Below are 13,307 nucleotides of genomic sequence, written 5' to 3'. Positions count from 1 at the left end.
ATGGCTCGTTCCCACTATATAATGCCATTGAATTCAGGTATAGCCCAACATGAAAGTTGGGATCTGACTTACCATCATAAATTTGAAACCTCGGCATACTGAATCTCTTTGGTGCTTCGAATTTGTCCAGTTCCACTGAGAATGCTATCCTCGGCTTAACTGGGGAGTTCACCTCGGCTTCGACATCCTGTTGCCTCTTTTTGAGGTAGTCCCTCAGGTCTTCTTTGCTCCTCCCTGGAGCTCGGCTATCTCTGGACTTCAATCTTTTCGGCACACTACTTTCGGCCTCGTGGTGGGCCCGTTTCGATTTCTCTCCGTGGGTTGCGTAAAAGCAGAGTGCTTGCCCTTGAACATTCTGATGTTCTTTGGGCCCTGGATCCTTCATGTGATGTGTCCTTCGGGACTCTTCTTGTCTCGGTTCCTCTCGTCTAACTTCCCTGGAAGGTCGGTGAGAGTGCCTTCCACTCCTGGTGTGCTGAGGGGCTTCGGGGATTGTTTTCCTTCCTCCCTTCTGGGTGTTAATTGCTGGCATCGGCGTATCTTGCAGCGGGTATGGTAGCTGCATAACATTATTCTGCATCATGAAGTTGACGACTGACTGAAGGCCTGCCAACTTGTTTGCCAATTCTTTTACTTCCTCATCCCTCCGTAGGCACCTGTCCCTCCATACCTGGAGGTTATCTTCATTGTAGTACTTTCCTTGGTCTGTCCTCCTTGACATATCGCCCTCCTGGACAACGTCTTTCTCTCTGTGACCCTGGTCACGGGTTTCTGTATTGTGGTTGTCTCCTTCAATGTCAAGGTCAATTGGTCTGCCACTCCCAGTGGGTGCGTTGTCCCCAATCTTTTCCTGCTGTCCGTTACTGGCCATCTATTCTTCCTTCTTCCCACAGACGGCGCCAAATTGCGTGGGTAAAAATCTGACCACACTGCCCGCTTAGTAATCAACTGGAGAGCACTGGCAGAATAGATGGCTTCAGCTAACCTGTAACAGAAAGAAAAGGCTCCGGCAGTGGTTCTTCCACCCGGGGGCACTCCGATGATCAAGTCAGTATATCTCTCCAAGATAATCAAGTGCTAAACTTAATGCTCAAAACATAAATTGCATACCTTAGACCCACGGGGGTGCCTCTCTTTTATAGTTAACTCAATCCAAGTCCTACTTCTATGGACTCCAATTCAATACTGACTTTGGACTCTTCAAGAGATAAAGATAAACTCTCAAAGAGCTTTATCCTTATCTTGGCTAGGTCTCCTCTTTGTTCTAGGACTCTTGTCCTCCATCCGATTATCTCGGATTCCGATATCTTCGGAAATAACCTCGGCAACCCCGAGATCACCTCGGCGTAACTACCACGACACGTGGCACCTCGGCTGACACGTCGGCGTCACCATGCCACGTGTTGGTACTCAGAAAATATATCCCCACACTCTGTATAGATCATCATGATCAAGCCTTGCAAAGTCCGGTAACGCCTTGGCTAGTCCAATGAATTTTGATAGTGGCAAATTCACATCTCAAGCTATCTCTTGAAGATACCGGTCCATGAGCTTCGCCACCTTAAGCCATGGGACGCGGAAGAGGACCTCCTACTCTCTTGAAACTCATAATCGACGTGCTCAGCTAAGCAAGACTGCCGCCTCCTCTCAAAACCATCCTTGGTTCGTGGGGGACTAGTTGGAGGGCTCTGCCCCTGTAACATGAATTGTTCCAAAATAGTCATGACTATGTCCACATCATAAAGTGTGTCAATTGTGCGCTACAAAGGGGGAATCAACAAGTTCCCGAATTTTGCTTCCTCTAATTGAATTCCAACTCTCTGAGCCAATTCCATTTTCGAAGAAGATGAGGCATTAAGTCTATTGGCTGCTTTCAAGAGTTTAAGCAAGAAACTGGACGAAATCGCGCCTCTCTCCGATGGGAGTGGGCTTATAATGGATTCCAAAAGCAGCCTATGCTTTGAAGTCATATCCCCATACCCAACTGAGTCCGAGCCTGGGTCTGAGTCTACTACTTGCTTGTAGTCTTTTGTAATGTTGGGTAGCCATCGCGACGCGTAAATTCGCAATGCATCTCCCATGAGGTTCGAGGGTATTTTCCCACCGGATTTGATCGCTAATAGTCCTCCAATATAGGTCTATCCCCAATTCTGCCACATCTTCTGCCGCCACCCTTTTGTCATAAGTTTGCTATGCCTCTGGCTCTTTCCCCCGTTGCACGATGCATCGTCCTTACCCCTACGCGAATGACTATGTGACAAGTTCACTTTCGAGGGATGGGCTAAAACTTTCGAAGCAATCGCTTCAATGCACCGGCTCATGATTCCAAGCTCTTCGGACCATGAAGGGAACGCTTTCGTGCTTTGTATCGTTGCGATTGAGTCCTTCCAACCGTGAAGTATGCAAGAATTGAAGAAATTTCAAGCTTGTAAACTAGGTTCCCCTTTTCAACATCCTCGGTTAGTTGTAGGTACTAAGCAGCACACCTGGCAGAAACAATGTTGTAGGCACTGTGTGTGATTGTGATGCCATAGCAAAACTTAGCACACAATTCGAATGCCTCGATGCCACCAGGGAAATCAGGGAGTTGGACTATTTGGTGGTGTTGGGAGTCTGGGCTTTCGGAGCACTGCCTCTGGAGCCGCAAGCACTTGGAAAGTAGGGGAAACTGCATAACAAGAACACAAAAAGAAAAAAAAAAGCACAAAAACACAAAGACAAAACTTGTCAAAAATTAAGCAACACCAGAGATGTCACGACCCGAACCCGCCCCCGTGGGTTAAGGACGTAACCGGCCAGTAATCATGAGATTACCTACGGCCTCAAACTGTTCTAAACGTATTCTAACAGAGTTAATGGGGGCCAAACGGAAGCAAAATTAAGGACTTTGTCCATAGAGCCGTGCTTATATGCACATCAAACAAACCATACTCAGATACGTTAATAACTCACATCAAAAGTACAGTTTCACAAAATTCATTACAGACAGGATCGTCCAAAACGAGTCAACCTATAACAGACTATGTACAGACATGCACTAGGTCCTTGCCAACAAGACAAAACATAGGTACATAGTAAAAGGGCAAGGGTGGTCTCATGCGCGAGGCACAAGGCTGACTCTCCCAAAACTCCTGTTGTTCCTAGCAGACTTCACTGGGGCTGGGTTTGGACTTCCCTTGGCTCACCTACAAATACATGAATGAGCGTGAGCGATAGCCCAGTGAATAATATCAAATATAACAGTTACATAACAATATGTAGAACAACATGCTCCAAACGGCCTTGGGCCCAATTCATACTTCTGTTTAACAGCAAAATATATATAACTATACGAAATGCAAGTCAAGTAACTGTAGTTCCAAACATTCTGGCCTTTGGCCCATCCGGGTTTCCATTCATGGCAAAACGGCCTTCGGCCCATTCATTCATGTCAAACGGCCTTTGGCCCATTCATTCATGTCAAACGGCCTTTGGCCCATTCATTCATGTCAAACGGCCTTTGGCCCATTCATTCATGTCAAACGGCCTTTGGCCCATTCATTCATGTCAAACGGCCTTTGGCCCATTCATTCATGTCAAACGGCCTTTGGCCCATTCATTCATGTCAAACGGCCTTCGGCCCATTCATTCATGTCAAACGGCCTTTGGCCCATTCATTCATGTCAAACTTATGTCCACAATCCCAATTAACAACTCATAATATTTATAGGGGAATAACAATTGGACATCGACAAGTTTTCAAATATTGATATTACTCACAGTGATCGGCTTGTGGATGCGCCCTGGAGCTTGACCCTACACATTTCATGAATACAAAAGGGTCACTAACAGTTCAATTCGTCCTTTAATTCACATATTCCTCTTTAGGCTTTGTTCTTATCTCATTAACTCATTTACAATGCTTAACACATGCCTAAGAGTGCTTACAAGTGAAAGAGAACGGAAAACGAATCACAGAATGTATGAACGAAATTCCAGAAAACAGGGTCCCCGCTCGAGCGTAAGCTTCTCCGCTCGAGCGGACCCTTAAGGCCTGCAAGGTACTGGTTGCACAAAAGATGCGCTCGAGCTGAAGGTCCGTCTACAAAGATCCACGCTCGAGCGTGAAATGTCCCGCTCGAGCGGGCATCCAACTCTGCAAAAATGCTGGGAGCACGATTTTCCCGCTCGAGCGGCCATTACCCCGCTCGAGCGGACCTCAAAAATCTGGGTTTCCCAGATCGTGTTCTTGAGCTCAAAATCAGTTTTCCATCTACATTTCTTGCATGCAATGGTTCAAATTACACATTTACACATGCTAACATGCTACTAATGCAGATTACAACATTAGGAAGCTCAATTACATGAATTATCTACATGCATGTCCCAAATTGTCTCAAACCCATCATCAACATGCTCAAATTCAAACATTCAAGACTTATACTCCCATGATTTGTACATGCATGTGGGAGATGCTCATCATTCTCAACTTAGATGGTACAAATGGTGACTACAACATGAGCTTTACCCAAAACTCCACATGAATCATGTGTTTCAAGCTCAAACATGCAAATTCAAAGTAATTTCTTACATGCATGAGTTCTAAGACTTCAATCTCAACAAAATCGACTCATTACATGTTCTTAATCACAAACAACCCTTGAACTTACAAATTACAAGTAAGAGTTCAAGAAATCACTTACCTAAGAGCTTCAACACTCAAGCTCTAGCCAAATCTTGAGCTAGATCTTCAAATTCCCAAGTCTTGAGCCCAAATTACACAAATCTCTCCCTTTTTCTCTCCATGGCCGGCCTCTCTCTCCCTCTCAATTGTCTAACTCAGATTTTGAGTTTTAAGAGAGCTAAAGGGGAGTGCAATGCAAATATACAACAAGCCCCACTAACAAATATTTTAATATAAAGTAATGGGGTGCTTAATTTATCAATTTAATCAGTTTAAATTGACCAGAATCAAATTTCAATTAAATTTCACCGTAGGCCCTAAAAATTATGCCAACCACAATGGCGTAGTCAATTTCGGGTTCCGTGGCCGATAAGGCCCTCAATTAAATTTCCAAAACAGACTACTCAAACAGATATTCCTACGATGAACAGATCAAATTTCAAACCACATATTTTCACCTAGTGGAACACAAAATCATATCAAAATACATAATCACATCATGTTAAGGATCAATTAACATACTACGGAACAGGGGTGTCACAGTCTCCCCCCCTTTAGGAAGTTTGGTCCTCCAAACTTAACTTACCTTCGTCGGGAAACAAATGTGGATAGCGTAGACGCATTTCCTCCTCTTTTTCCCATGTAGCATCTGTCCCATAGTGTTCTTTCCATTCCACTTTCACCATTGGAATGGATTTGTTTCTCAATTCTTTCACCTGTCGGTCAACAATTCTTTCCGGCCATTCAGCATATTCCATATTTTCATCAATAGCAATCCGGTGATAATCAATCACATGCAACGGGTCTCGGAGGTAACCCCTCAACATTGACACATGAAACACATTGTGGATTTGTTCAAATCCCGGTGGCAAAGCAACTCTATAAGCAACTGGACCAAGTTTCTCCAAAATTTGAAACGGCCCAATATAACGGGGCGTCAACTTGCCCTTTTTCCCAAACCTGACTTGGCCTTTCATTGGAGAAACACGGATGAACACATGGTCGCCGACCTCATACTCAAGAGGTCTTCTCCGGACATCTGCATAACTCTTCTGTCGGTCTTGAGCTATTTTGAGCCTTTGCCGAATAGTCTTGATCTTTTCAGAGGTGTCTTGTACAATTTCAGGCCCGAGCAAAGCTCTGTCCCCGACCTCTGTCCAACAAATAGGTGATCTACACCTCCTACCATACAAAGCCTCGTATGGTGCCATACCGATGCTGGAGTGGAAGCTATTATTATAGGCAAATTCTGCAAGTGGCAGGTAATCTTCCCAACTCCCCTGAAAATCCAAAGCACACATGCGAAGCATATCTTCCAAAGTCTGTATTGTTCGTTCTGACTGCCCATCTGTCTGTGGGTGGAATGCAGTACTGAACCTTAGTTCTGTTCCCATAGCTTCCTGCAAACTCTTCCACAATCTAGATACAAACTTCGGATCTCTATCCGACACAATGGTTACTGGAACTCCATGTAAGCGGACAATTTCATCAACATAAATAGTAGCCAACCTGTAAGCAGTAAATGTAGTTTTGACAGGCAGAAAATGTGCAGATTTAGTCAGTCTATCAACTACAACCCAAACAGAATCCATACCGCGGGAAGTCCGAGGTAGGCCAACAACGAAATCCATGGTCACATGTTCCCACTTCCACTCAGGAATGGGGAGAGGTTGAAGTAGACCGCCTGGTTTCTGATGTTCAGCCTTAACTTGCTGACACTGAAGGCACTTGGACACATATTCTGCAATCTCTTTCTTCATTTTAGGCCACCAATAGGTTTGTTTCAAATCCCGATACATTTTATTGTTACCCGGATGCATGGCAAATACGGATCCGTGGGCTTCATCTAAGACCCTCTTCTTTAGCTCCGGAATAACTGGAACACATATTCGGTTTCGAAATTTCAACATTCCATTCTCGATACTGAACTCTGCTTTTGGGCTGACTTCAAATTCATCAATTACCTTTCTGAGGAACTCATCCTCTTTCTGCTTTTGCTTGATTTCATCAACAATTGCCGGCTCGGCTGTAATAGCGGCTATCAATCCGCCCTGTTCGCCCACTACCACTTCAATTTCAGACTTTTCAAAGTCTTGCAAAATCTCCCTTTGTTCAGTAAGCAAGCAAGCCATACTCCCTGTTGATTTCCTGCTCAAGGCATCAGCCACTGTATTAGCTTTTCCGGGGTGATACTGAATTTCTAGGTCGTAATCTTTTATCAATTCCAGCCATCTTCTCTGACGCATATTCAACTCTTTCTGCGTGAAGAAGTATTTTAGGCTTTTATGATCTGTGTAGACTTCACACTTTGCCCCATACAAATAATGCCGCCAGATTTTCAAAGCAAAAACAACTGCGGCCAATTCTAGGTCATGTGTTGGATAATTCTTCTCATGTGGCCTCAACTGTCGGGAGGCGTAAGCAATAACCTTTCCGTTCTGCATTAACACACAACCCAAACCCTTATAAGATGCGTCACTGAAAATCACAAAATTTTCCGTACCTGAAGGTAGTGTCAAAATTGGTGCAGTGGTCAATCTTGTCTTCAATTCATGAAAGGCTGATTCTCTTTCACTATTCCACTCAAATGGTTGTCCTTTACGTGTCAATTGGGTAAGAGGCACAGCTAATTTCGAAAAGTCCTTTACAAACCTTCTGTAGTACCCAGCTAAGCCCATGAAACTGCGAACTTCTGTCACATTAGTTGGTGTAGGCCAACTCACAATTGCTTCTATTTTCTGCGGGTCCACTGAAATTCCTTCCTTGTTGACCACGTGCCCTAAGAAAATAACCTCATCCAACCAAAATTCACATTTCTTTAACTTAGCAAATAGTTTTCTTTCCCGAAGTATTTGTAAAACAGTCCTCAAATGATGTTCGTGTTCAAGTCTATCTTTAGAGTATATTAAAATATCATCGATGAAGACAACAACAAACTCATCAAGGTAGGTTTTAAAAATTCTATTCATTAAGTCCATAAATGCTGCCGGAGCATTAGTCACTCCAAATGGCATAACAAGAAACTCAAAATGACCATACCTCGTTCTGAATGCGGTTTTCTCAACATCTTCTGCCTTAACCTTCAGCTGATGATACCCGGATCTCAAATCAATCTTAGAAAACACCTGTGATCCCTGCAACTGGTCAAATAAGTCATCAATACGGGGTAAGGGATATTTATTCTTTATCGTTACCTTGTTCAATTCCCGGTAATCAATACATAGGCGTAAGGTACTATCCTTTTTCTTTACAAATAACACTGGTGCGCCCCAAGGCGAAGTACTGGGCCGGATAAACCCTTTATCAAGAAGGTCTTGCAACTGTTCTTTTAATTCTTTCATTTCGGCTGTAGCCATCCTGTAGGGAGTTTTAGAAATAGGTTGGGTGCCTGGCACAGTTTCAATAGTAAACTCTATCTCCCTGTCTACCAATTCCCCTGGTAATTCATTTGGAAACACATCTGGGAATTCTCTAACGATGGGAATATCATTCAATTCAACATTCACGGATTGTTCAGTCAATACATAACACAAATAACCCTGGCATCCCTTCCTGATCAATTTACATGCTTTCATTGCAGATATCAAATATGGTGGAGGTACTACCCCATTTCCCACAAACACAATTTCTTTCTGTTCTGGTGGTTTAAATACAACCCTCTTTGTCACACAATCTATAGTGGCACAGTATTTGGTCAACCAATCCATGCCCAAAATTACATCAAAGTGTCTAAAGTTTAAGGGCAACAAATCTACATACAGGGTAGCATCCTCAATATGCATGTCACAAAACCGATATATATAGTCACATAACACAGATTCCCCCGATGGAGCAGACACACATAACAAATATGGCAACAATTCTAGGGGTCTTTTCAGTCTAGATGCAAATGCATATGTCACAAATGAATGCGTTGATCCAGAATCAATTAACACAAAAGCATCCTGATTACATATCGAGATAGTACCTGAGACAACGGCATTGGCATTCCGTGTATCACCCGGAACGAGTGCAAAGACTCTCCCTTGTCTCACTGTATCCCCAGTAGTAGCAGATCTCAAAGTGTTTCCCGGCTTCGGGATCGATGCAGTGGAGCTAGCAGCTATCTTCCCACTATTCTGATTACAATCTCGGGCTATATGCCCTTGTTTCCCACACTTAAAACAGGCTCCCGATGCACGGTAACAAACTCCACGGTGCCTTTTGCTACAAGTGTTGCACATGGGAGTCGTGTCTCGGGAAGAACTTGAGGTAGTTGAGGAGCCCGTGTTTTGCTTTTTCAGAAATTTCTTCTTCAAAAAGAAGCCTTGCCTTTTGTTGCCTCTCCATTCGGTTGTTGGCTTAGCTTGTCTAGCTATATTAGCCTCTGATATGATGGCCCGGTCAAGCACCCCAATGTAGGTCTCCAATTTCAGGACATTCACCCGCTCTAGGATGTCACTTCGGAGCCCACCTTCAAAATGCCTTGCCTTCTTATAATCAGTGTCAATTACGTGTGGTGCAAACCTGGCCAACTCAGTAAATTTGGCCTCATACTCAGCTACAGTCATACTGTCTTGTTTGAGTTCCATGAACTCTGCCACTTTCCTGTCCCGGACACACTGCGGGAAGTACTTGTCATAGAAGATTTCCAAAAATTTCGCCCAATCAATATCTCTGTGGTTTTCCCTCATCAACATCCACCATCTTCTCGCTTCATCCTCTAGCATAAAGGTGGCTAGAAGCACTTTCTGTGTATCCGAGCACGGAAACACCTCAAACAGTTTTTCAATCCCAAGTACCCAAGCTTCGGCTTTTAAGGGATCTAGTCCACCATGGAACTGTGGTGGTTTCATTTTCTTGAATTCCTTGGTGAGGGCGATTATCCGATCATCATTTTGATTATCTGGCACAGGTGGTGCCGGAGGTGGAGGTGGCGGATGTGGTTGCTGCCACTGTTGTTGCCACTCCTGTTGCTGTCTCAAAGCTTCTGCCATTTCCTGAATCAGTCTTTCCATTCTGTCCAGTCTGGCAGCAGAGGATTCCTCTAACTCATCACCTCTGGTTCTCACCATCTAATTAAACTTGCATTATATTCCATACCAAAGGTACACAAGTACACATACACTAAGGAGCACATATTTCCAGATAATTCGTAATGCAAGTAGTTCACAACTTACACATATAATTATTCATAACAAAACATTTAAGCACATAATCAATGCTTCCAAACTCGTATTTATCACATGAATGCATCCTAGATCTTATCTAGACGCTTATTGCTCTTTTTGGACAAGTGTGTGAGTTATTAACTCGTGCTCTGATACCACTCTGTCACGACCCGAACCCGCCCCCGTGGGTTAAGGACGTAACCGGCCAGTAATCATGAGATTACCTACGGCCTCAAACTGTTCTAAACGTATTCTAACAGAGTTAATGGGGGCCAAACGGAAGCAAAATTAAGGACTTTGTCCATAGAGCCGTGCTTATATGCACATCAAACAAACCATACTCAGATACGTTAATAACTCACATCAAAAGTACAGTTTCACAAAATTCATTACAGACAGGATCGTCCAAAACGAGTCAACCTATAACAGACTATGTACAGACATGCACTAGGTCCTTGCCAACAAGACAAAACATAGGTACATAGTAAAAGGGCAAGGGTGGTCTCATGCGCGAGGCACAAGGCTGACTCTCCCAAAACTCCTGTTGTTCCTAGCAGACTTCACTGGGGCTGGGTTTGGACTTCCCTTGGCTCACCTACAAATACATGAATGAGCGTGAGCGATAGCCCAGTGAATAATATCAAATATAACAGTTACATAACAATATGTAGAACAACATGCTCCAAACGGCCTTGGGCCCAATTCATACTTCTGTTTAACAGCAAAATATATATAACTATACGAAATGCAAGTCAAGTAACTGTAGTTCCAAACATTCTGGCCTTTGGCCCATCCGGGTTTCCATTCATGGCAAAACGGCCTTCGGCCCATTCATTCATGTCAAACGGCCTTTGGCCCATTCATTCATGTCAAACGGCCTTTGGCCCATTCATTCATGTCAAACGGCCTTTGGCCCATTCATTCATGTCAAACGGCCTTTGGCCCATTCATTCATGTCAAACGGCCTTTGGCCCATTCATTCATGTCAAACGGCCTTTGGCCCATTCATTCATGTCAAACGGCCTTCGGCCCATTCATTCATGTCAAACGGCCTTTGGCCCATTCATTCATGTCAAACTTATGTCCACAATCCCAATTAACAACTCATAATATTTATAGGGGAATAACAATTGGACATCGACAAGTTTTCAAATATTGATATTACTCACAGTGATCGGCTTGTGGATGCGCCCTGGAGCTTGACCCTACACATTTCATGAATACAAAAGGGTCACTAACAGTTCAATTCGTCCTTTAATTCACATATTCCTCTTTAGGCTTTGTTCTTATCTCATTAACTCATTTACAATGCTTAACACATGCCTAAGAGTGCTTACAAGTGAAAGAGAACGGAAAACGAATCACAGAATGTATGAACGAAATTCCAGAAAACAGGGTCCCCGCTCGAGCGTAAGCTTCTCCGCTCGAGCGGACCCTTAAGGCCTGCAAGGTACTGGTTGCACAAAAGATGCGCTCGAGCTGAAGGTCCGTCTACAAAGATCCACGCTCGAGCGTGAAATGTCCCGCTCGAGCGGGCATCCAACTCTGCAAAAATGCTGGGAGCACGATTTTCCCGCTCGAGCGGCCATTACCCCGCTCGAGCGGACCTCAAAAATCTGGGTTTCCCAGATCGTGTTCTTGAGCTCCAAATCAGTTTTCCATCTACATTTCTTGCATGCAATGGTTCAAATTACACATTTACACATGCTAACATGCTACTAATGCAGATTACAACATTAGGAAGCTCAATTACATGAATTATCTACATGCATGTCCCAAATTGTCTCAAACCCATCATCAACATGCTCAAATTCAAACATTCAAGACTTATACTCCCATGATTTGTACATGCATGTGGGAGATGCTCATCATTCTCAACTTAGATGGTACAAATGGTGACTACAACATGAGCTTTACCCAAAACTCCACATGAATCATGTGTTTCAAGCTCAAACATGCAAATTCAAAGTAATTTCTTACATGCATGAGTTCTAAGACTTCAATCTCAACAAAATCGACTCATTACATGTTCTTAATCACAAACAACCCTTGAACTTACAAATTACAAGTAAGAGTTCAAGAAATCACTTACCTAAGAGCTTCAACACTCAAGCTCTAGCCAAATCTTGAGCTAGATCTTCAAATTCCCAAGTCTTGAGCCCAAATTACACAAATCTCTCCCTTTTTCTCTCCATGGCCGGCCTCTCTCTCCCTCTCAATTGTCTAACTCAGATTTTGAGTTTTAAGAGAGCTAAAGGGGAGTGCAATGCAAATATACAACAAGCCCCACTAACAAATATTTTAATATAAAGTAATGGGGTGCTTAATTTATCAATTTAATCAGTTTAAATTGACCAGAATCAAATTTCAATTAAATTTCACCGTAGGCCCTAAAAATTATGCCAACCACAATGGCGTAGTCAATTTCGGGTTCCGTGGCCGATAAGGCCCTCAATTAAATTTCCAAAACAGACTACTCAAACAGATATTCCTACGATGAACAGATCAAATTTCAAACCACATATTTTCACCTAGTGGAACACAAAATCATATCAAAATACATAATCACATCATGTTAAGGATCAATTAACATACTACGGAACAGGGGTGTCACAAGAGACATCATTCAAATGAATTGCATACAATATAAACAAGGTAAATTATTGAAATAAATTCAATATATACTTTTTTTTAATTTAAAAAATCCAATATTGACTCAATGACGGTCACAACAGGCTACTGTTTGGGACACAAACAATATCCCCACCATGTCCTACATCTATCGTGGAAAGCATTTTTGATAATAAGGATAGTCTTGGTCTCCGCCTGTCATTTAAGAATTAATCTAGGGACCTAAATTAACCACTCAAAAAATTCTGAGTAGGCGATTGTGTTGTTGAAGTTAATTTTTATAGTGTGTAATTTATGTGTAAAATAAATCTGAATCACAAGATGAAAATTTTGGATTAGTAAGGTTAAGTTCGTAGTATACCTAGTCATTTATAGGAGAAGTTATTGGTTAGTCCAGCTTCACGTGATGTTTCATGTGTATTGTGATTGGTAAAGGAGATGGGGTCTACGATTTTGTATTGAGTGATTGGGGAATATGAAAGGACATACTGGTTTGTAATTAATCAGAAACATAGCCATATGATGCCCCTAACCAACCAATAATTTTTCCATTTAGAGCTTAGTTGTTTAGAGCATCAGCATTAGGCTTCACAAATTTTCAGTCAAATTTAACCAAAACAATTACTTTTGTATTTTAGCTAACATTTTTTTATATACACACTACATCAAGCTCAACAAATTTTCAATCGGTTGTCTGGATGTCCAACCGGTTGTTTGACCGGATGTCCTTATGGAAAAAGTTGAAGATTTGATCAAAAGAAAAAAGAAAAAAAAAATTAGCAGCAGCCTACTGTCCGACCGGATGCCCTCCTAGTTGTTCGGCTTTCTTTGTATAGCCTGTGAACAGTACCTCGCTTGATGAA

At 42.7% G+C, this 13,307-nt stretch overlaps 1 pseudogene; it reads right to left on the bottom strand.

Moving 5' to 3' along the window:
- Nucleotides 1–1,410: 1,410 nt before the first annotated feature.
- LOC145823691 (BTB/POZ domain-containing protein At1g67900 pseudogene) lies at nt 1,411–7,107 on the bottom strand (annotated as a pseudogene).
- Between the last annotated feature and the right edge of the window lie 6,200 nt (nt 7,108–13,307).

The sequence above is a fragment of the Camellia sinensis genome, chromosome 4 (genome assembly GCF_055761805.1).
Source record: "Camellia sinensis isolate YWXY chromosome 4, ASM5576180v1, whole genome shotgun sequence".
NCBI classification, from domain to species: Eukaryota; Viridiplantae; Streptophyta; class Magnoliopsida; order Ericales; family Theaceae; genus Camellia; species Camellia sinensis.
The sequence above is the reverse complement of the archived record's forward strand: the minus strand, read 5'-3'. Positions and strand labels throughout refer to the sequence as shown.